This window comes from Chiloscyllium plagiosum, unplaced genomic scaffold (genome assembly GCF_037043375.1).
Source record: "Chiloscyllium plagiosum isolate Xiang-an unplaced genomic scaffold, Cpla_swu_hap1 HiC_scaffold_44, whole genome shotgun sequence".
Lineage (NCBI taxonomy): Eukaryota > Metazoa > Chordata > Chondrichthyes > Orectolobiformes > Hemiscylliidae > Chiloscyllium > Chiloscyllium plagiosum.
In genome coordinates, this window is record NW_028270182.1 from 44,261,463 (window position 1) to 44,286,596 (window position 25,134).

A 25,134-nucleotide genomic window follows, 5' to 3' on the forward strand; every position below is an offset into this window, starting at 1 on the left:
TAAGAGGAAGTCTAATTGGTACTTACAGAATCGTGAATGGCCTGGACAGAGTGGATGCTGGGAAGGTGTTTCCATTTTTAGTAGAGACTAGAACCGAAAGGCACGGCCTTGGAGAAAAGGGAAGACATTTAAGAAAAGTAATAAGAGACACTTATTCAGGCAGGAAGTGGTGAATGTATGGAATTCATTGTCAGATAAGGCTGTGGAAGCCGGGTCTTTGATTATATGTAAGGCTGAGGTATGTAGCAGCGTAGTTGTCAAGGAGATCAAGGTTTATGGGGCGAAAGCAGGAGAATTGGGTTGAGAAAGATATCTGCCATGATTTAATGGCAGAGCAGACTCACTGCGCTGAATGGTTTAATTCCTGCTCCTATTGTCTTATGGACTTATGCATCGAATGACTCCATCTGCAGGTTCCCCTCCAATGAACGTGCCAGCCTGACTTGGGGCATTGTCAGCGAAGATCTGATTGAGTTCTGACCCAGACTTGATCGGCCATATGGTCTATTTCAGCCCTCCATCCTTTATTTTATCATTCCACCGAAAAAAAAGATTAATGCAATGACCAGACTTGTGGCCGGTCTTCTGACTCTTTTCTGAAAAGGCAGATGCTAACGTTCTAGCATCACTTCCGTGCTCTTATATTCCCACCTACGGTCAAGAACAGAATGTATATCTAACCCCTCGAGACCACTTAATTTCTTGTGCAATCTCCTTCAAACATTCGTGAAAACATACTCCAATTTCACTTTTTGTGATTGGGCGTTGCATAGTTGTGTGGAACACGGTGGCCGGGGATGCAGGTACATAATTCTTTTTCGTTTGTTTCGCATGTAGATAGAATGGTTAAAAATGTCATCTTGCCTTCGTTGCTCAGTCCTTTGAGCGTAGGAGTTGGTACATTATGTTGAAGTTGAATAGGACATTGGGTGAGGCGTCTTCTGGAATACTGCGTTCAATTCTTGTCGCCCAGTAATCGCAAGGAAATTGTTCAGCTGGAGTAGATTTAGAAGAGGTATACCAGCATATTGCTAGTGGGGAAGGTTTGAGTTATAATGAAAGGCTAGATCGGCTGACAATATTTTCTCTCGAACACGGGAGCTTGAAAGGTGACCTGATAGAAAGTTATAGACTATTAAGAGTTCGGATAGAGTTAACTGTAACTGTCTTTTCTCCAACGAGGTGGACTTTTAGACGAGAGGGCAAATGTTTTAGGTGAAAAGAGAGAGATTTAAAATAAGGCATGAGAGGCCTTTTTAACAGAGGATGGTTCATGTGTGCAATTCACTTCCTGAGGCAGTAATGAATGAAAGGAAATTTACAACATTTACAGAATATTTAGATCGATAAATGAATTGGAAAGTTTCAGTGGGATTAAAAAAGCTACTCATTCATGCCCAGTCCATTATTTATTGCCCATAGAGCAGTTCAGAATCAACCACGATTTTTTGGATCTGGAATCGCATCCCAGCCAGACCAGATAAGTATGGCAGGTTTCTTCGCTAACAGGCATTAGTGAATCAGACCGACAATAGCTGATTCAACATCATCATTATACTCTTCAGCTCTATGTATTTATTGAAATAAAATTCCAGCATCTGCCATGCCAGGATTTGAACCCGTGTCCATAGAATTATATCTGGACATTCGTATTAACAATGCAGTAATAATATCATGAGTAAATAATTAAGCCTCAGCAGTTACAGGAGCCATCAGATGCGACTCTTTTAGTTTGTCATGATGTTCAGCATGAACTGTTAGGAGTGAAAGGCCTGTTTCCATGCTGCGTGAGTCTATGTCTATGAGTCTATAGCAATGGCAGCTGGTTGTGATAAACAGCAGCATTGACAGTTTAATTGATCTCCTTCTCGGATATGTAATCTTGCTGGTTACTCCGGAGGTTCATTTGCTCACTGAGCCCTTTCCACACAAGGAACTATTGAACAGTCTGTCCCCAGTTTGACTGAATAAATGAGTTTCCACTTCAGCAGTCAATTGAATCTCGCATTTCCCTGGTTTCTCTGTGATATCGGTGTCCTTGTATCGAACCAAGGGGGAACGATTGGTTCAACTCATATCCACGCAGACGCAAGTCCCGTTGTCCATGTTGTGAATGTGTTTGTATTCTTCCTGATATACCCACAGGGTGTGGATGTCTCTGGTCAGGACAGCATTTGTTGTTCTTCCTGATTCGTTGCTGTCTTGCTGTGTGAGAGACATGGATTTTATCCCAGTCTCGTGTGACTGTGTGCAGTTTGCAAATTCTATCTTTGCTTGTGTGAGTTTCCTCCCACAGTCTGAAGGTGTGCAGGTTACTGGGATCAGCCATGAGAAATGAAGGTAGAAAGGAAGAGGTATGGAGCATGGGTCTGATAGAATGTGCTTCGGAGGGATGGTGTCGACTGGAAGGGCCAAATGGCCTGCTTCGCCACACGATCAGCATTCTCGGATTAAGGGTCAGCTATGTTGTTCTGGACCTGGAGCCACAAGTAGGCAGGATTGGGGAAAGACAGTAGCATCCCCTGAATAAGGGACATGCATGAATGGGATTGCAGGAAATTAAAGTCATGTTCTCTGTTGCTGAGTTCAGGCTTTAATTCCAGGTTTTATTCGTCGAACTTTAGCATTACCAGTTCCGTGTCTGAGTCCCCAAGGATGACTACTTTATTATATAACCACAACACCACCTTCTCCAGGTTGCAGTATTTACTGGGGACAAGAAGCTGATTCTGAGCTGATGCGAGCAAAAGCAGCTGCTACTGCCAATGTCAAAACACTGATCCAAATAGGAAAATGAAGTTTCGAACCTTGCCACCTCAAAGTTAAAGTCTCAACACCCTTTAGATGCGTCAATCGGCTGTCTCGAGTACTACTTATGGCTATAATATTATAAATGTTGGCAAGTATTCCGTTCCGTCCCGCTTTTGACCAGGAGAAATCTCACCCTCGGAAATACACGCGCGTCTCTCCTGTCATTCCATCCCAATTTCCCATTGGATCTTCGTGGCTGCTTCACACCGTTTCTACGATTCCGGGTCTGGAACTCGGATTATGTGTGATTTCCTGCAGCAGTTGGTACTGCCTTCTGTGGGCAAAGTGATGAAGCAGCCGATGTTAAACTATAATGCTATTGAAACATACGTTTCAATAATATCCTGCGCTGTCCCAGGAGTTTGGAAAAATTCATTAATCCCATTCTCCAATACTCTCATTCATGGAATCTTCATAGTCTCTGAGGACGTTAAAGTTAAAGATTCAGCCCATTCTGAGTTCCCACACGTCTGTCGCAAAGGCCTGATATTGTACGTGCTCCCTGACATTTCCTCTGCTACAATACCGGTGGCAGCTTGCAAAGGAGCTCTGTTGGAGTGCTGTAACTATTTAGTGGTTCGTATTCTGCGTTGTGGTTGCAGCGTCCTCGGCTCTAATCCACGCCATGGCTGTTAGTTCTCTCAAAGTTTTACTTTTGGTGAAACACGGTAAGAAATTAATCGTTTTTACATGATAATATTCTCCGAGGTGTTTTCCATCGAATCACCTTCTCTGATGTTCCTGCGTTTCATTTATCAGGTTTTAAACCCAAACGTTCTGGAAGATGTCTCCCCCTCCCACTCTCCCTAACTCTCTTTTCCGTCTCACATCCCATTTTACTGAGGCATTGCACAATCTAACATATACTTTCACGTTGATACCGTCAAGTCTGTGCCGTTGCCCTCACTGTTACTGGTTGCGACATTTAAGAATATGCTAAATGCGTTGTCTGAAAAACCCATCTGTTTCACTACGTCCTTAACTGGTCTGACTCCAGACCGCAAGGCAATAAATGCTGCAGGGCCACCCCGCATGATGTTACAGAATGAAAGAAAAAGGTTCATTCGGCTCTACCGAGACTATTGTCTGCAATTCACGTGAGTCCAGGATGTGATCGCACTGGGAAAGGTGGAGGAGTGATTCACTCGGATAGTGTCTGGGCTGAAGTGTTCAGGCATGAAGAGAGACTGGACAGGCTGGGATTGTTTGTCACGGTGGAGGGGAGTTTTTGAGAAAACATGGTACTGATGTACAAAATAATGAGGGGTATGGATAAGGTAGACTGAAAGAAGCGTTTCCCAGCGACGGAGAGATCGATCAGAGGGGCTAGAAATTTAATGAGAAAGACAGAAAGGTTAAAGTCGATGCGTGGAAAAGTGGTTTAGGCTGGCGGGTGTTGGAATTTGGAACACACTGTCTGTAAGGGTCAGAGAGCCAGAAATATTCAGATGTGAATATGTTCTGCCAATACTTATAAGTCTGTGGGTTAAACGATTCGGGCCGTAAAGCAGATGTTTTTGACAAATGGAGCCACAACCGGCTGAGGGGTCTCCTTTGCAACTGTTGTCCTCGGTAGTATAGTGGTTAGTATCGAAACATGTTATGCGGGAGATAGAAGCTCAATTCCTCGCTAGGGCATTGTAAATGTTTTAAAACTGTCGCTCCGTTCCCAAGTGAATCATATTAATGCCTGTCCTTCCATTCTCCATGGGACATTTCACAGGAAGGACAGTACTATCTGAATCAGCGTGGGGAAGGACTGCAGTTCCCACTGAGACAGAGTGTCAGTGAAAGTACAAACACATGACTTCTGCAACATGCACCATGTGTCTGTACTGGAATCTAAACCATTTAATAGAAAGAAGAAGGAACCTGAAGAAGAAACAGGGTAAAGTAATTCAGATGTGAGTACAGAAACATTTTCTGCAGCATTTTGAGGAAAACTGACAAACGGCTCTGAGAAAGAGTTTGTCTTTCAGAACTGTTAGTGCACAGAGATGTTTTGTTCCACTTAAGCACTTAAGAAATTGAATAACAATTTAACTGAAGTCTTGGAATGTTAGAACACACCAGGCGATGAGTCTGGAACCTGTGTTTATAAATTAGATGTTTGATGACTGATACTGATGCAATTGGCTGAAGGGCCTCTCGCCACGCTTTGAAAAACTCAATGACTGTCATTTTTCAACTGAACCAAAAAGGCAAAATCAAAGTCACCAAAATAAGTTGTAAGCATTGCATATGTCTTCCTTGGTGCGCAAGTGCTGAAATTCAGCTGTCTAAATGCTATTTCCCAATGTTGATTTCCAGTCAGGGAAAAAAGATTTGTTGTTCCTTATGAAAATCTTAAATTGAACATGAATTCCTGACATTACAAAACAGCAAATATAGCAGTTCTGTCAGCGTCTGTGAGAATTTCATATCGGAGTTGAAATCAAATGGGAAGAAACGCTGAAATCAGTTGCTTTTGCCTGCTCATACTCAGTACTGCAAAAATGCTCCTTATTGAAACATACAGTTTTTTTCAAGGATTTAAAAAGTTGGATGCAGAAAGTTTGGTTCTGTGTCCAGAGCGCCTCGTATCGAATGACTTGGAGATACCGGTTTTGGACTGGAGTATGCAAATTTGTAAATCACACAACACCAGGTTACAGTCCAACAGGTTTAATTGGATGCACGAGCTTTCCGACTGGTGCTCATTCGTCAGGTGGTTATGGAGTACACTGTTAAAAAGCACAGAATTTATAGCACAAATTTGCAGTGTGATTACCATGATAGTTTGGTAAGTCTCCCATCTGTTAGAATAACCATGTTAGCTTCACTTCACTTCTTTCATTTGTAAAGCGCAAAACTTTTTATTTCAAAGTTACATTCTCAGGTGAACTTGAACAATTGGTGTCAGCCCCCCTTGTGCTGCTGTCTTTTCCATAATGTTTAGACTGATTCTAATTTTAATAAATGATTTAACAGAGGCTGACATGGATTCATGTAGTTTTTGAGCAAAGTACAATGTAACTGTGCAAGTACAAATTCACCCCACAAACGTATATATGCGTTTGTGTGTGTGTGTGTGTGTGTGTGTCGGAGTGTCTCTGTGTATCGATAGAGCAATGGGATCACCTGTACTGTGACATGAATCCAAGGTCCCGGTTGAGGTCATCCTCATGGGTACTGAACTTAGCTATCAGCTTCTGCTCGGGCACTTTTAGCTGCTGCCTGCTCCGAATTCCGCCTTGGTGAATTGTCACCCCAAAGGCCGTGGTGGAATGTCCTGGACCACTGATGTGCTCTCCAACCGGGAAGGGGCTAACCTGTCTGTTGATAGATGTATAGTGCCCATTCATCCGTTGCTGTAGCCTCTGCTCGGTTTCACCAATGTCCCATGTCTCAAAGCATCCTTGCTTGCAGCATTTTTTTAGATTAGCGTCAGTCTAAACATTATGGCACGGACACAGCACACAGGAACTAACAACTTCAACATATTATCTGGACTGACACTAATTGTTAAAGTTTACCTAAGAATGTAACTATTAAAAGAAAGTTTTGCGAATCACATAACAAAGAAGTGAACCTAACATAGTCATTTTAACTGATGGAAGATTTAACAAATAATCAAGGTATTTTTCAATATCTAATTTCAGTTACATCGCACTGTAAACTTTTGCTATAAATTCTGTTTCTTTCAACTGTGAACTCCACAACCACCTGATGAAGGAGCAGCTCTCCAAAAGCTAATGCTTCCAATTAAACCTATTGGACTATGACCTGGTGTTGTGTGATATTTAACTTCGTATTATAATGCGGATCTCACAATTAAAACAGAGATGAGGAAGCATTTATTCTCTCAGAAAGTTCTGGATCCGAGGACTTTCTTGTACAAGAAGGCTGTTGAGGAAGGGTCATTCGGTGTAATGAGGCTGAGATCGGCAGATCTTCAAACAGCAAAGACATCAAGCGTTATGGGGAAAGGCAAGAAAGTGCAGTTCAAGGTTATCAGATCTGACATGAAACCATTCAATACAGGAACAGACTTGATGGTCTGAATGGTGTCTTTCTGTTCCTAAAAACGTTGGCCTAAATATGAAGCTGCAAAACCGACCTGAGTAAAATGTGCCAAATTAAAAATGCGTGGACCCCAGAAAACTGAACCGAGGTGAAATGAACAAAGAACATCACACAAAGAGCAGACAATGTGGGTAATTGATCCGGAGTGGTCAGTATATCAAGATAAACAGGAAAACCAATATTCATTATCTATTTTAAACCTGGCTCCACTAGGCATGCAGTTAACTCTCACAAACCACCATTCCCCTTCCATTTTAGTGACGCCCTCTCCGTTCTTGATTTAAACTAATTGAACGCCAGGCAATTGCAGCTGACATTGCTGATGTGGACCTGTAACATGCAGGGAAGCGATTCGGAATGCTGCACAACATCATTCTGCTTCGAAATATCAGGCAGTATTTCATATTGATTACTGTAAACGTTAACATTTAACAAACCAAAACAGTGAAATTATTGAATCCTCATCACTAGACTACCAGGGACGATTTCTGTTAACACCACCCTGGACACCATGAGATTCGTCATTCTATTCTCCCATCCTTCTGTGCATGGTCCCGTCGGCTCCATTCCGGTCTTGTTGGTTGGTTCACAATACTGAGGCTATCCAATCATCTGTTGTATTTCAGTTTCTGATGTGTGAGACCTTCTCTCTGAGCTGGCAATAAGCTGGCTCAGTGGTGGTAATACTGGTCTTGTAAACTAGAAAAGTGCTTGAAATAGCCCATTCTTTTTTTAATTCCAATAACTTGAGGAAATCGTTTCGGCAGGACAGGAAAAAACGGGCGTGAGCAGTGATCCAGTTTGCCAGCAAGAACGAGGTGAGACAGTATATACTAGAGAGAGATGGGGAAAGAATGGGCAAGGACCACTGGGATGGGAGGGGCTGAATGCTTCCTTTCTTTGCTGGTGTTGAAGTCTGAAATGGGACAACATCAGTCAAGTGGGTGAAATGTGACTTTCTGCTTGTTTTCTCCCGAGGCCTGTATCATTCTTGGGGAAATGTGTCTGCGTGCTTCAGCCTGTGGGGAAAAATGGGATTCAGTTCTCCGACCGGGTGTGAACACATTTTTCCCATCTCAAACTTCAATCCAATTTATTGTGTCTTACGAGATTAAAACCTTTCAAAGATATTAGCATTGAAATGAACACGTGAAACGTCAGAGTTCACAAGGTTGCAGACCAAGTGCTGGGAATTGAGATGATGGGACCCATTTCTGTGCTGTAAACATTCGCAAATTCAATCATTTTTGAGGGCAAATATATCTGCAGTGACATAATTCCAAAAACCGCGTTATAAAGAAACTGTGCAACTGCTTCTGCCCTCATCCCTGGTGGTCTTGTAGTTAGTTTTCGGCGCTTTGACTGAGTGGGCTGGATTTCATTACCGTTCAGGAAATCAGGACTTCTTGTTCCTGATGCAGAGAGCGCAGCTCTACCAGGAATCTGTTTAATGCCTTAAATCAGTCAATACCCTAGCCCTTGAATGAAGGTAAAAGTGCCTTCCCTCTCTCTACACAGTCGGACAGTTCATCCTTCATTCTCCTCTGATTCCACTTCCCAAAGAGTTTCAAAGAACTGTCAAAACTGAGTCTCAGCTATTTCTTTTCTGTGCTATTCATACATAGGAGCTGCAGCGATTGAGTGGGTTGCTTTCGGAAAATGAAACGTACCTTATGAGCAATGTGTGAGGCTATTCCAGGATTGCCTTCTCTGACAACTCTGCGACATGACTGATGCTCTCTATGATATGGAAGTGCCAGTGTTTGAGTTGGGTACACAAAGTAAAAAATTACACAACATCAGGACATAGTCCAGCAGGTTTATTTGGAAACACTAGCTTTCAGAGAGCCGCTCCTTCATCAGGTAGGTGTCTTTCTGCAGAAACTTGATGTGTGTGTCAATATGCGCGATGTTGTGGAAGATCATCTGGACTTTAACCGATCGTTCGTGGTGTCGATGGTACCCATGACTAGGATGTGTCGGTATTGGACTGGGGTGGACAAATTTAAAAATTTCACAAAGCCATATTAGAGTCCAACAGTTCACAACCACCTGATGAAGAAACAGTGCATGGAACACTGGTGCTTCCAAATATGCTTGTTCGATATAACCTGATGCCATGTGACTTTTAACTTTGATAACCCTTGGTAATGTTTAACTGATCGAAGACAGTAAAAGAATTTTCGTTCCTGGAGATGAAAATTTCAAACATTATCCACCTCAGTGTAACAAAAAAGAATAGTTTGGATGTGTGCTGAATCTCCACAATGCGCTTGCGCCAAGCAAAAGTCGAACCTGCACCCGCCTGATCCGGAGCTTGATCCTGATACGAATGGCTGTACCACTGGCCAGATGAACAGCTGAGATTTTACACGCTGCAGAACTGTGATGCTAACAATGACAGGAGCAATAAAAGTAACAGTCACAAGGTGAACAAAGAACAAAGATAATCACCATCAATGATTCACTTCACATTGTCCTAAAAAAAACTACCATTCGCAATTTGATCAACCAATCAATGAGGTCACTGCTGATGACGGAAATTGCAACTTACTTTGCTACGTTTTCACCATAATTAGAGGTAAACTCCAGCCTAATCATAACATCGCATATTCCCATTAATTTTCAGATTTAGATTATGTTAATGACCTGTCCGTATTTGCAGGAAACTGAATAACATGAAATGAGTGAAAACGTCCTTCTGGTGATGTAATCTAATGCAGAGTCGGCCAGAAAAGAAAAGTCAAAGACTTGAAACATCACTCCCATTTCTCTCTGTACCAATGCGTTTTACTGAGTTGAATATTTGCAGGACTTGTCTTTAATATCTAATGAATTACTTATTTTCCCATGACAGAATCTTCATAAATCAGTTAACACCTGAGGTGTTGAAACCTATTTTACTTCAGATTAAAATAGTTGAATACCCTTTCCTCCAGCCTAATGTCCCAATACCCCCTCCTTTTCCATGCAAATACAAGCTGTTCCAGGAGAGGTTGGATCTCCGAACCTGGATTTCCAATGTTCCTTCCTGCTCCATGTCAATAGAAGCTACTCTAGTTGAAGTTGCAGCTCCCAGTCTGATGTCCCAATGCTCCCTGCTCCATGTCAATAGAAAAGGTCCAGTTGATGTTGGCTCTACCAGCCTGATGTCCCAATGTTCCCTGATGCGTCATGTCATTAAAAGCTGCTCAAGGTGAGAGAGGAGCTCCCAGACTGATCTCGCAAAGCGCCCTGCTCCATGTCAACTGAAGCTGCTCCAAATGAGGTTGGATCTCGCAGTTTGATGTCCTCATGCTCCCTGCTGCTTCATGTCAATAGAAGCTGCTCCAGGATTGGTTCGAACTCCCAGACTGATGTCACAATGCTCCCTAGTCCATGTCAACAGACGCTGCTTCAGATGAAATGGGAGCTCCCATCCCTGGCAGCTCACATACTGCTATACTATCATAGAAATGCTGCCCACTGACCATTTCCACCACTGGAGCCATTGATGCAATATCCACATCATGAGAACCTAATATTAATTTTAATCACCCACCGACTCATTATTTCCAAAAGGACTTCTTTCTTAAAACTTATTTTGCATGTGCAAATTGCAGTCAATCCGAAGTAAGATAATCGTGCTAATTGACGTATGCTCACAAGAAATCACATTCTATTTTTCATGTTGAGTAACTGCTACTTAGCAAGGACAATGTTTGTAATGGAATCACTCTTTTATTTCATGTGAGGGAATTTGGTTTGTATTATTTAAATTAAACTTGGTCACTGTGTCAAATGATCAAATAGATCTCAATTTCTGAACAAAATTGGTCATGTTGTCGTCCACCTTGAAATGTGGTGTCTATTTCTTTCAGCCACACGGGTATTAGAACGAACCGTCTGTTAATGACATGTGTATAAAGACATTTCAAATCAGTTTTCATGTTTATGCTGCATAAATCTGCGGTTATTGACCCACAGTTTAGATTCAGTCCCTGCAGTTAACTTGCTGACTTCTCCAGTTGTTCATAGTTCAATATGATGCATCAAGTGTGTGCATAACGAGAGGGAGCTTGCTTCCCACATCTTGTCTTGATATGTGTTCAAAATTTGTGCGAAGATTTGTAGCTCGGGTTCTCATTGTTGTGGTTCTGTTCGCCGAGGTGGAAGTTTTTGTTGCAAACGTTTCGTCCCCTGGCTAGGCGACATCATCAGTGCTTGGGAGCCTCCTGCAAAGCGCTTCTTTTTGTTTCCTCCGGTGTTTATACTGGTCTGTCCCTGCCGCTTCGGGTTGTCAGTTTCAGCTGGCCGCTGTAGTGGTTGGTATATTGTGTCCAGGTCGACGTGTTTGTTGATGGAGTTTGTGGATGAATGCCATGCCTCTAGGAATTCCCTGGCTGTTCTCTGTCTGGCTTTACGTATGATAGTAGTGTTGTCCCAGTCGAATACATGTTGCTTGTTGTCTGCGTGTGTGGCTACTGAGGATAGCTGGTCGTGTCGTTTCGTGGCTAGTTGATGTTCATGTATGCGGATTGTTAGCTGTCTTCCTGTTTGTCCTGTATAGTGTTTTTGCAGTCCTTGCATGGTATTTTGTACACTACATTAGTTTTGCTCATGTTGGGTATCGGGTCCTTCGTTCTGGTGAGTTGTTGTCTGAGCGTGGCTGTTGGTTTGTGTGCCGTTATGAGTCCTAGGGGTCGCGGTAGTCTGGCTGTCAGTTCTGAGGTGCTCCTGATGTATGGTAGTGTGGCTAGTCCTTTTGGTTGTGGTATGTCCTCGTTCCGTGGTCTTTCTCTTAGGCATCTGTTGATGAAGTTGCGCGGGTATCCGTTTTTGGCGAATACCTTGTATAGGTGTTCCTCTTCTTCTTTTTGCAGTTCTGGTGTACTGCAGTGTGTTGTGGCCCTTTTGAATAGTATCCTGATGCAGCTTCGTTTGTGTGTGTTGGGGTGGTTACTTTCATAGTTTAGGTCTTGGTCTGTGTGTGTGGCTTTCCTGTATGCCCTTGTAGTGAATTCTCCGTTCGGTGTTTTCTGTACCATCACGTCGATGAATGGGTGTTGGCTATCCATTTCTTCTTCTCTCGTGAATCGGATTCCTGTGAGTGTGGTGTTGATGACCCGGTGTGTTATTTTTTCTATTTCCGTGTTTTTAATGATGACAATCGTGTCATCGACATATCTGACCCAGGGTTTGGGTTGAATTTGTGGTAGGACTGTTTGTTCTAACCTTTGCATGACTGCCTCTGCCATGATTGCCGAGATTGGTGATCCCATTGGTGTTCCGTTGATTTGTTCGTATATCTGGTTGTTGAATGTGAAGTGTGTTGTGAGGCACAAGTCCAGTAGTTTAAGTATGCCGTCTTTGTTGATAGGTTCAGCGTCCTGTTTTCTGTTCTGTATGTCCAGTAGGTTGGCTATTGTTTCTCTGGCTCGGATTTTGTCAATCAAAGTGAACAGTGCCGTCACGTCGAATGATATCATGGTTTCTTCTTTGTCTATGTGTGTATTTCTGATGATGTCCGAGAATTCCTGTGTTGATTGTATAGAGTGTTTGGATCCGCTGACCAGGTGTTTCAGTTTCTGTTGTAGTTCTTTGGCCAGTTTGTATGATGGTGTCCCTGGCATTAATACTATGGGTCTGAGTGGGATCTCTGGTTTGTGTACTTTAGGTAATCCATAGAATCTGAGGGTGTTGTTGCATTCCGGTTTCATTCTTTGTAGGTCAACTCTGGTTATTAGTCCGTTTTTCTTTGTAGTTTCCTTAGTGTGTTATTTATCCTCTTGGTGAGTTGTGGTGTGGGGTCAAATTCCTTCATTTGGTAGGTGTTGATACCTGCAAGTAGTTGTTGTGCTTTTTGGATGTAATCAGATTTATCTAGGATGACCGTCATTCTGCCTTTAGTTGCTGGTAGTATGATTATGTTCTTATCGTTTCTTAGTGATTTCAGTGCTTCCCTCTCCTTGCTGTTGAGATTATGTGTTTGTCTTTTCCTTATTATCATAGGTACGACAATTTGTGTCACTGTTTGTTGTGCCTCTTCTGTCAGTCCATTGTTCCTGAGTGTGCATGCTAGTGCTGCTAGTAAGTCTGCTGTCTTGGCGTCCCTGTGGTTGTGGTTGAGTCCCTTGGCCAGTATTGTTCTTTCCGTGTCTGTGAGCTGTCTGTGGGAAAGGTTTTTAACCCAGGTGTGTGTTGTAGTGTACTCTTTGTTGTGTGTTAGTTTGGCCATTTTTTCTTTTAGTGCCGTTTTTTTGCGGTGTGTAGTCCTGTTCTGTTCTATGGTGACAGCCTGTTCTATGGTCCGGGTCCATTCACGATTAGTCGTTTAGTCTTATGTCCAGCATTCATCAATGGCGAGAGCAAGGGGAAAGGATGAGACCAATATGTAAGTCTGCCCATGCCCATGCACGGCACCCACATCGGCAATTCTCTACTGTGCATTTACAGCCAGTTCTCGAGTGCCCCTACACCCAGCCCCTACCACTTTTGAAATATCTCTATTGTTTCGTGCTGTCTCTCTGTGCTCTTTTCACCAAGATGAATCACTTCTACCCAACCTGCTACAGATTTCATCTGCCATAACACTCATTAAGAATCGCATGCATCAAAATGCACTTCACATCTCTCGTTATTTGGTTCTACTGGATCTCTTTCATACGATAAAAGTTCACAGCAATTTGAGTTGGAAAAGACAATCGCGTCCCTTTTCATTGTCCCAATTCAATCTACATTTCAATGTAGTTTAGGCAACAGACTCAAATTATTCTTTGAGATTTTATTATAGCGTCGACGCATATAAAAAGACCATTGGACAGCTGTGATCATCCGAAGATAGCAACATTGAAAATTGTTGGTAACAGCGACGAGAGTGGGATTCGAACCCACGCGTGCAGAACACAATGGATTAGCAGTCCATCGCCTTAACCTCTCGGCCACCTCGTCACATATACCAAGGGCACATATGACATCATGAATAAGTGAATTGCGTAATTTATGCTGAAAAGCAGATATTTCTCCTTGGTATTGGTGAAATGATAAATAGTACAAGACGGTTCCAAGAGTATCGTCTTACATCTGAGTTTTGGGGCAAACAGACTCCCACTGTGACACCCTGCTCACAGTTATCTGAACAAAAATGAAGAAATGACGATGTCACATGGTCTGTTGAATTCTGTGAAGATTTGAAGTCAACGGAATGAAGAGCCCGTGACAGCAGGAGGTGTAAAAGTTGTCTGTGAGGAATTGCTTTCCAGACTGGAGGAGAGTGCATAGTGCTCAATGTCATTATTCGGAACACCTTTCTTCCACTCAGATATTTTTGACACGCACCTGTGTACACAATAAACAATTTCAAAATCCTAAATAAGGCTAAACTGACAATTGAATTCAACAATGCAAAACCCTTGATCTGTATCATTTTCCTGGCTGTGTGACACCAAGTCACTGTATGATCACAGCAACAGAGTGAGCAAGTGTCAGAAGGAAAATGAGTGCAGTGCCAGAGGGAATGCTGGGAGCAGCAGTTGACACACTGGCAAGTGCATTCCCCTGAACAAGAAAACTTCCCAAACAGTGGACTGCGGTGGCAGAATTCAAAGGGGGTTTACACTTTGGAATTTGATGCCAGAGTTACAATGGAGATCTGTTATTGAGTCTGTTCCAGATGAAGGTTTTAAGATTTCTACAGATGAAAACCAAAATAAAAGGCTCATGGTTTAGTGAAGGCAAAAGTTGAAGTTGTACATTTTTACATCTTTGCAATGAGTAGCTCACCATTTGCCTCACACGGGGTCAGAAATACTGGTGAAGATAATCGTATAATCGCAGTGACCAGCCATGGAATCAGAGAAACTTAGTTTCCCAACCGTTAATGTACAACCAGGAATGTGGAGGTAAGCATTAATGTGTTGCTCCAGTGCTGCAGGTGACCAGTGTACGATGTCTCTGTCCCAGTGTAGTGGGCTGTGCTCTGCCGAAGTTTTAAGTTTGAGCCTCACATGGAGCAGCTTCAATTTGTCGTGTTGAGGGGTACGGATAGAAGGTGATATTGAGCAATGTCACGTTTATGGGAAAGTACCAGTTTTTGTGGATTGAGAAACGAACTTTTCAGGATAATGACACCTTGATCAACAAACATACTGCAAATACTTAAAACGTGAAGAGACGTGTGTGGAGGGAGAGTTTGTTGCAAACTCGCAATGGCCATTGTAATAATAAAAAAATAGACTGATCGCATAGGACCGTCTGAATATTGTATTCACTTTTCGTCTGAGCATCTTTCAGCTGGAATGGTGTGCTGCAGAGCAGTACAGAAGGTTAAAAATACAAAAAAGACAGAGTAGACTTGGTGGTGGATATAAGAAAGCGTGAAATACACCGAACGTCATGTGAATGTGGTCAAATCTTTAAAGTAGGTTTTGCGTCTCCAAGTGACGATTCAATTGCCACTCACTATGATGTAACTTCTGCCTGCAGTTATTTTACGACATCAGCCCCATTTACAATGCTTCACCTTGAATAATACGCTATATCTTTCAAATCCAGGAACTTTTTAATACTCAATTGTATTCAGCTGAACGTGTTCATGAAATGTCTTTGTGTGTGTAAACAACCAAATTGAAATTAATCCAGACGCACACTTTTCCTTTCTTTCAATGGTAAATTCCCTCCTTGTATGTTTGTTCGCGTGTTTTTTAAAACACTATGAAATCATAAATCTACGTTTTATTTCCAGAAAGTCATTCAGGAATTCAGCAACTTGATTGAGTGGAAGAAACTCTCATCCAATCTTTTCTTAATCATTCACTGATGGTTTTGAAGCTCCAACTAAAGTTGTTGATTCACTTGAAAGACGGAATTTCCCCGATTTAGTCACTTCAAACCACACGTTATGAGAAAATCTCTTTTGTTTATTTTTAAACTTGAGTGTTTCTGGTCCAGCATTTCCACATGTCGTGAATAAACTCCTTCATTCTGTCCATAATGCGGATGAAATCATTTCTATCCTTTCTGATGTTTTTATGTCTCAGTAAGCCTAATATCTTGCTATTCAGTAAGCAGCGTCTGTGCCCTTCCTAACCTCTTCACATGTCTTTGCTGGAGAATAAGGACAAGGATTATACACAATGCTCCCACTGAGGGTGACCTAAAGATTTCACAGTTACAAGATGAACTATTTGCTTTAAATATGATTTCTCTAAATCTCCATGATCTGAGTGAGTGTCAGCTATTTCTAAAGGTAACTGAAGTTCAAATACATCACAGTAGGGCTCGAGTCATTCCAGTGCAGACTGGTTCTGGACAGTAAATATCATTACCAAAAGCCACCGTGGGTCTGAAATCGACAATTTGCACATAGAAATTGTCGTAGCTATTGTGTATCATATTTCCGTGTTCTTGCCCACCTTGGTTATCACTTCATGTGTCCTTGTATTTAGTTCTACTGAATGATTAATTTGTGAATGGAGACATTCCGTTCACCTCTTATTCGAAACTCCATGGAGCATTGAATAATTGTACTCATATGCTTCCAGAGGACAGTCCTGAGATCATTACAGCACTGAAACCCATGCGTGCATTCATCTAACCTAAAGCTGATGTTGCAAAACTTTCAGACTAAGATTTTGCATTCTGCTTGCTTTGCTTGTCCTGAAAGTTACATTCCACATTATGGTATGTTTGTGAAGGCTAGCATTTTCTGAATCTTGAGCAATGACATTTAAATTTTTCCAGAACGCTTTCTTTCACTGTTCTCTCTTTCCCTTATGATTCCCCATTTAATATGCTGTATTTTATCAGTATAGCTTACTTTTTCAACAATTCAAACAATCTCGCTCCTGATTACCAATCCGAGAGAATGCCATAATTTTGTTAATGTATATGCAGTGCAGCTGTAGGGCGCAGTGATCAAGTGAAAATGCATTGGTCACGTGAACCAAGTTGCAGTAGCGGGCTTTTGAAATCTGGCCGTTCTATCGCAGTCATATTCAAAATATTCAACATACTCTTTAGTCAAATCATATAGGTAGAATATAAGAAAAAAAAACGAAAGAACTGCCGATGTTGAAAATCAAACAAATACAGAAGTTGCTGGAAAAGTTCAGTATTTCTGACAGATCTGTGGAGGGACGGACCAATGGATCTGAACTGGATTAGTGGTTGTGGAAGAGCACAGCAGTTCAAGAAGCATCCGAGGGACAGTAAAATCGACGTTTCGGGCAAAAGCCCTTCATCACGAATAAAGGCAGAGAGCCTGAAGAGTGGAGAGATAAGCGAGAGGAGGGTGGGGATTGGGAGAAAGTAGCATAGAGCACAATAGGAGAGTGGGGGAGGGGATGAAAGTGATAGGTCGGGGGAGGGGGGAGGATGGAGTGGATAGGTGGAAAAAAAGATAGGCAGGTAGGAAAAAATCAGGGCAAGTCACGGGGACAGTGCTGAGCTGGAAGTTTGGGACTGGGGTGAGGTGGGGGAAGGGGAAATTAGGAAACTGTTGAAGTCCACGTTGATGCTCTGGGGTTGAAGTGTTCCGAGGCAGAAGATGTGGCGTTCTTCCTCCAGGCGTCTGGTGGTGACGGAGCGGCGGTGAAGGGGGCCTAGGACCTCCATGTCGTCGGCAGAGTGGGAGGGAGAGTTGAAATGTTGGGCCACAGGGCGGTGGGGTTGATTGGTGTGGGTGTCCCGGAGATGTTCCCTAAAGCGCTCTTCTCGGAGGCATCCAGTCTCCCCAATGTAGAGGAGACCGCATCGGGAGCAACAGATTCAATAAATGATATTAGTGGATGTGCAGGTAAAACTTTGATGGATGTGGAAGGCTCCTTTTGTGCCTTGAATAGAGGTGAGGGAGGATGTGTAGGCGCAGGTTTTACAGTTCCTGCGGTGGCAGGGGAAGGTGCCAGGATGGGAGGGTGGGTTGTAGGGGGGCGTGGACCTGACCAGGTAGTCACGGAGTGAATGGTCTTTGAGGAAGGCGGAAAGGGGTGGGGAGGGAAGTAAAACCCTGGTGGTGGGGTCTTTTGGGAGGTGGCAGAAATGTCGGCGGATGATTTGGTTTATGTGAGGGTTGGTGCGGTGGAAGGTGAGCACCAGGGGCGTTCTGTCCTTGTTACGGTTGGAGGGGTGGGGGTCTGAGGGCAGCGGTGCGGGATGTAGACGAGATGCGTTGGAGGGTAGCTTTAACCACGTGGGAAGGGAAATTGCAGTCTCAAAAGAAGTAGGCCATCTGGTGTGTTCTGTGGTGGAACTGATCCTCCTGGGAGCAGATTCGGCTTAGGCGGAGGAATTAGGAATACGGCATGGCATTTTTGCAAGAGGTAGTGTGGGAAGAGTTGTAATCAAGGTAGCTCTGGGAGTCGGTGGGTTTGTAAAAATTGTCAGTGTCAAGTCGGTCGTCATTAATGGAAATGGAGAGGTCCAGGAAGGGAAGGGAGGTGTCAGAGATGGTCCAGGTAAATTTAAGGTCAGGGAGGAATGTGTTAGTGAAGTTGATGAATTGCTCACCTCCTCGCGGGAGCACGAGGTGGCGCCAAAGCAGTCATCGATGTAGCGGATGAAGAGGTGGGGAGTGGTGCCGGTGTAATGACGGAAGAGCGACTGTTCTACGTAGCCAACAAAGAGACAAGCATGGCTGGGGCCCATACGTGTGCCCATGGCTACCCCTTTGATCTGTAGGAAGTGGGAGGATTCAAAGGAGAAATTGTTAAGTGTGAGGACCAGTTCAGCCAAACGAATGAGAGTGTCGGTGGAAGGGTATTGTTGGGGACGTCAGGTGAGGAAGAAACTGAGGGCTTGGAGACCCTGGTCATGGCGGATGGAGGTGCAGAATGGATATCCATGGTGAAGATGAGGCGTTGGTGACCGGGGAAACGGAAGTCTTGTAGGAGGTGGAGGGCGTGAGTATGTGGGGAGATCCTGGACTGGGGAGATAGTTTCGAGGCAGGTAGAGCTGAGTTCAGTGAGGCAGGAGCATGCTGAGACAATGGGTCAGCCAGGGCGGTCAGGCATGTGGATCTTGGGAAGGAGGTAGAACCGGGCAGTGCGGTGTTCCCAGACAATGAGGTTGAAAGCTGTGGGTGGGAGACCTCCTGAGGTTATGAAGTTCTGTATGGTCTGTGAGACGATGGTTTGGTTATGGAGGTGGGCTCATGTTCGAGGGGGCAGTAGGAAGAGGTGGCCTCGAGTTGGCATTTGGTTTCAGCGGTGTAGAGGTCAGTGCGCCAGACTACCACTGCGCGCCCCCTATATCTGCTGGCTTGATGGTGAGGTTGGGATTGGAGCAGGGGTTATTGGAGGGCTGCGTGTTGTGAGGGTGAGAGGTTGGAGTGGGGGAGGGAGGTCGACAGGTTGAGGCGGTTAATGTCCCAGTGGCAGTTGAAAATGAAGAGGTCGAGGGCAGGTAATAGGCCTGCGCGGGGTGTCCAGGTGGATGCATTGTGTTGGATGTGGGTGAAGCAGTCCTCGGAAGGTGGGCTGGAGTCCTGAGTGTCAAAGCAAGTTCGGAGGCGGAGGCGGAAAAAGAAGGGTTCGACGTCACGGCTCTATTAAATTCATTGATGCATGGATGGAGGGGGATGAAGGCGATTCCTTTGCTGAGGACTGATCGTTCGTCCTCAGTGAGGGGAAGGTCTGGATGGATGGTGAAAACTCGGAAGGGCTGGGAGCTACTACCTGGTGTGTGTGTGGAGCTGGGAGTGGGGGCGGAGGCAGTAACTGGAGTAGATGTGATGGTGGGGGGGAATGGGGTGGAGTCATGAGCAGGGGTAGTGTTCCCCTCAGGGTTCTGGGGGGCGGGGATGGTGACAGTGGTATCTGTGGGGGGCGTGTCAGCAGAATGCAGGTGAGCGATGTTGTGGGGGGTGGAAGTGGTGGAAGACACGGCAGTTGGGGTGGCGGAAGTCAAAGAGCGCGTGCCATCAGCGATGATGTGAGGGGCGGAAGTGATGTCACGTGTGATGCATGAGGAATTGTGAGGGACGGAAGTGGTTTTGGAAATGGCCATGATGAGGGCAGAAGTGACATCATCAATCAGCGTCGGGGTGGCTGCTGCACCAGCCACATGGCTAATGGCGTCCGAGCAGTTGCAGAGGCTGGGGGATTTTTCTGGAATGTTTGAGGAGCGCTGGTTATGGAGGTGGGTAGATAAAAGTTTGTTGTACTTACAGTTTTTGATGTTTGAGATGGAGTTGAAATACTATTTGCTGAGAGTGTGAATTCTCCTGAGGATGTAGTACAGAGTGGGTCCTTTGCAATCCTGAGAGAGTGTTGTCCTCAGCTGAGTCAGGGCTGACTGTAGAGAGGTTAGATGACGGCGCATTGATCTGAAACGTTAACTGTGATTCATCTGCGCAGATGCTGCCAGATTTGCTGAGATTGTACAGCAATTTCTCTTTTTGTTTGAGATTGGCAGATGTTGCGCGAGTCAGCCAGCACCCGAGGAGCAGGAAAATCGACATTTCGGGCATAAGCCCTTCATCAGGAATGAGGCTTGTGAGACGGCCTGAGGTACACTGCTGAAGCCATGTGCCAACTCTCTGGCACCTCTTTATACTGCCCCCTATTACAATCACACCTCCCATCATCTCCCAGACAATCACAATCTCATCACCTCTGGGGAATCTCCCACCCACAGCCTCCAACCTCATTGTCCATGAACCCTGCACTTCCCGATTCTACCTCCTTCCTAAGACCTGTTGTCTCAGCCTGCGCCTGTTCGACACGATTCATCTCTTCCTACCTCAACACCTTCCTGTCTCCCCAGTTCAGGAAATTCACATCTACGTTTGTGATACCAGCTGTGCATTTCATCTCCTCCCAGGCTTTTGTTTCCCTGGCCCCCAACGGTCATCTTCACCTTGGACAACCAGTCCCTGTACACATCCATCTGCCATGATGAAAGTCTCAAAGCCCTCTGTTTCTTCATCTCACCCCATCCCAACTAGTATCCTTCCATCGGCACCCTCATCCATCTGGCTGAATTGGTCCTCACCCTCAACAACTTTATCGTCCAATTCTCCCAATTCCTCCAAACCAAAGGATAAAAGGGTACCCGCATGTGACCTAGCTATGCCTGCCTGCTTGTTAGATATCGGGAATTGTCCATCTTTCGCAGTTACACTGGCACATCTCTCCACTTGTTCCACCACTACATTGATAAATGCAGTGGCGCCACTTCGTGCTCCCAAGAGGAGGTTGAACAGTTCAGCAACTTTACCAGCATCTTTCACCTCGACCTCAACTTTACCTGGATCATCTTGTCAAATTCCCTCCCGTTCATGGACTTGTCCATCACCGTCTCCAGCGAATCACTAATGGCAGACATATACTACAAACCCACCAACTCCCACAGCTATCAATACTACACCTCCTTCCACCTAGCCTCGTGTAAAAAAACAATCCCTTATTCCCAATTCCTCTGCCTCCACCACATCTTTTCCCAGGATGACCAATTCCACCTCAGAATGTCCCAATTGGTCTCCCTCTTCCATAATCGCAAATGCCCTTCCCACGTGGTTGACGATGCCCTCCAGGGCATCTCATCCACTTCACTCACCACCGCCCTTCAACCCTACCCCTCCCGCAACAAGGACAGAAACCCTTGGTCCTCAACTTTAACCCCACCAACCTCCGCATAAAACACATCAGACTCCACCACTTCTGCCATCTCCAAACACACCCCACCATCAGATATATATTTCCCTCCTCATCCCTATCAGCATTCTGAAAAGACCATTCTCTCCACGAAACCCTCGTCAGGTCTACAACCCCAAATAAGTCCACACCCCACTACTGGAATCTTTCCCTACCACCACAGGAAGTGTAAGGGTAACACGAGCGCCCACACCACTTCACTCATCTCCGTCCAAGGCCCCAAGGGATCCTTCCACATATGTTAGAAATTCACCTATACCGCTTGCAATGTCATCTACTGCATTCGTTGCACCTAGTGTTGTCTCCTCTGCATCAGGGAGACAGGACACCTTATTGCAGATCATTTCAGAGAACATCTCTTGGACACTCGCAGCCATCAACTTCACCATCCCGTGATTGAACACTTCAACTCCTCCTCCCATTCCGTCAAAGACGTAAAGGTCCTGGGCCTCGTTCACCACCAAACCACAACCACCCAATGCCTAGTGGAGGAACGCCAAATATTCCACCTTGGGACTCTTTCATCGCACAGGATAAGTCTCAATTTGAACAGTTTCCTCATTTCCCTTCCCCCAAGTTCCAAGCCTCAAACTTGAAACCGCGCTCTGGACCCATTCCAACTCTGCTCCTTCTGAACTATCATCTTCTCCCTCATCTTCATCCAACTATCGCTTTCCCAGCTTCATCCCCCAAACCCCACAACCCTAACATTTATCTCTCAGTCCCGACTCACAAGCATTATTCCTGTTGAAGGGTTGATGACTGAAACGTAGATTCTCCTGTTCCTCGAATGCTGACTGACCTGCTGTGCTTTTCCAGCACCACACCCCCGACTCTGATCTCCAGCATCTGCAGTCCCAACTTTCTCCTAGGAATAATCAATGACTTCGGAGTGAAGATTTACCGGATTGCAGTGATCACAGTGGGACTGAGTTTTGCATTTATTTTGGGTGAGGGTAGGTTGGATCTGAGATGAGCGCGTAACACTTAAACAACGGGAATGGTATCCGATAGCGAAGTTAGGGCATGCTGAAGTGAAGTGGAAAATTCTGTCAGACGGTGGGTGGATCAGTACGACTGCATCATATCACCCAGACTGGAAAAGACATGCAGAAGGAGCAAATCAACTTCAGTGCAGGCACAAAAACAGGTAAACTGGAAATAAGACAATACAACACAATGAGATGGAATGGACTTGTTTATGAGAAAGGATTAAATATTTAAGCTATTTTACATACAGACTGTCGTCACATTGGAAAAGGGAACTTACAGCAGTGTAACGGTGATATTTGCCTATGACATCACAATTCCAAGAGACATTGACATATTATTTTCTGCTGAAGTGTGGCCAAGTGAAAGCATGATCAGCCCATCAACCAGAATTCAATACTTCAAAGCTCTCCTCTGCGATGTACAACCTATTTGCTGCTCCTGTAGTCAGATCCCAATCGCTTCACGGTCTATCTTTTTCTGCTTCCTGTCTCACTTAAACACTTGAAACCTGATCAAATCCCTAGTTTCTGCTTTAACCCATATTTTATAACTCCCGAGCTGACGCAGGTACGAGTGACCAATTGGCCTTTTCGAGCGCTCTCACTCTGTATGATCTGAATTATAAAGTGCACGGTATCTGATCCGCAGCACACACTGCAGAAATTATCCCATCCCAGAGGACTGAGCTGCCTCCATTGATAGTGCTGTCTCCATTGCTAGAGTGTCACACAGTCACAGCGAACATCTTTTGATGTCATCCTCGAAGGTACTTGCTACAAAAAAGCTGAAGATGGCTGGAAACTGCTGTTGTCAGTGCGCTATACAGAGGCCTAGCGGGAGCCTAGTGGGCCCATAAACCAGAAATCAATAATAAAAGTATTCTTTTTAGAAGAATCCGATTCAGACCATCATCTTAACACATGGGGAGAAAATGGATATGGGAGAGCGGACAGTCACAATTGGTTCCAGCATTTACAACCTTGGTCCGTGTGACAACAAAAGCAGAAACCTGGAACTGTTTACCTTGCTTCTGAAAAACAGGTTAGTAAATTTTGAAGAGCATAGATATTTCTTCCTGGTGTTCATGAAATGATCAAGAGCAGAGGACCGTTCCCTGAGTATGGTCTGACTTCTGGGTTATGGACTGTGATATTCTGCTCACATGATCTGAACACAAATGACTCAGTGACAAGATCTGCTTAATCGGATTCCGTGAAGAACAGAAGCCGATGTAATGAAAAGACCAATAAGAGCGGGAATGCAGCAAATTATTTTCCAGTCTCGAGGAGAATGCACAGTGCTGTTTCCAGGGGTCAATATCTGTGCAAACAGCGTTGGGTGTTATTGTACAGCATCTTTTGTATAATGGTGCAAAAGCACGGAACGTTTGTATAGCGGGAATAACTTCAAAATCCCCAAAGAGGCAAAACACACAAATGAGGTGAACAACTAAAGTAACCACACAATATGGTGTTACATCATGCAGTAAACTTCCCTGCTCAAATTTCGTTCAAAATCGCTCTTTGTATAATTCCTAAGACTGATATTCGAACAGTGAATGGTATGTCAATACAAACTGCTCTGATCTCACAACTTCAGCATTTCGTATGTCCCCTTGTGTGTGTCTGCCAATAGTAATTGATCCCTCACTGTGTTACTTCAGCTCTCGTAGAGAAGAAATAACTATAAGAACAACAGTCAAGTATGTGACTGGGATTTGACACGATTCTGTTGCAAACAATCCATTCAGCTGTAATTGAAATTGCTTCCACCTTTCCTATGTCGGTAATAGGATTGCACAGCTTAATGGTGAGTTTTCATGCATTAAATTAGACCCAGCATCCTTTCTCAGGTTGAAATATACAGGGATATAAAGACATGATGATAGACACGGGCAGTATTTACTGGACTATAAAGACGTTAGGAATAACACGGCCATGATACAATGTCGTTAAAAACGATGGAAATGAGGTGTACTGTGAGATAAATGCACGAGAAACGAAAAGAGGGGGGTTAATGGGATGGTGGCATAGATAAGGAATAATGCGGGCGAAATCAGGAAAGACTGAGTTGTGTCCGAAAAGAAGTTATCCATCTGATGTGAAGTTGTTAAGAGTAAATACGAGGGAAATTTCCTCGTTTAGGTGAGTGGAACCGAAAGGTTAGAATTTCAAACCCATCGGGGCACGATAAAGAAGTTTGGAGTAGGCAATTTTTATTCTGAGAGTTATTGAATTCGGAGATGAATTTTCAGAAATAGAATCATTTTAGGAGCTGATGCAAGAATATTTGAAAAGCGAGTGCAGGCAGACAAGGAGTGAATTAGATTGGATTAGATTCGATTAGATTACTTACAGTTTGGAAACAGGCCCTTCAGCCCAACAAGTCCACACCGACCCGCTGAAGCGCAATCCACCCAGACCCATTCCGCTACATTTACCCCTGCCCCTAACACTTCGGGCAATTTAACACAGCCAATTTACCTAACCTGCACATGTTTGGACTGTGGGAGGAAACCGGAGCACCCGGAGGAGACCCACGCAGACACAGGGAGAATTAAACAGCGACAGTCATTCTGGGCTGCCTGGATGGGGATGCAAAATGGAAACGTTCCTGAATTCGTTAACATTCATG

At 44.3% G+C, this 25,134-nt stretch overlaps 1 non-coding gene across 1 annotated transcript; it reads right to left on the reverse strand.

The window, feature by feature from the left end:
• Positions 1-13,724: 13,724 nt before the first annotated feature.
• trnas-gcu (transfer RNA serine (anticodon GCU)) lies at positions 13,725-13,806 on the reverse strand. The gene has a single exon. It is a non-coding gene; the product is annotated as a tRNA-Ser (tRNA).
• Between the last annotated feature and the right edge of the window lie 11,328 nt (positions 13,807-25,134).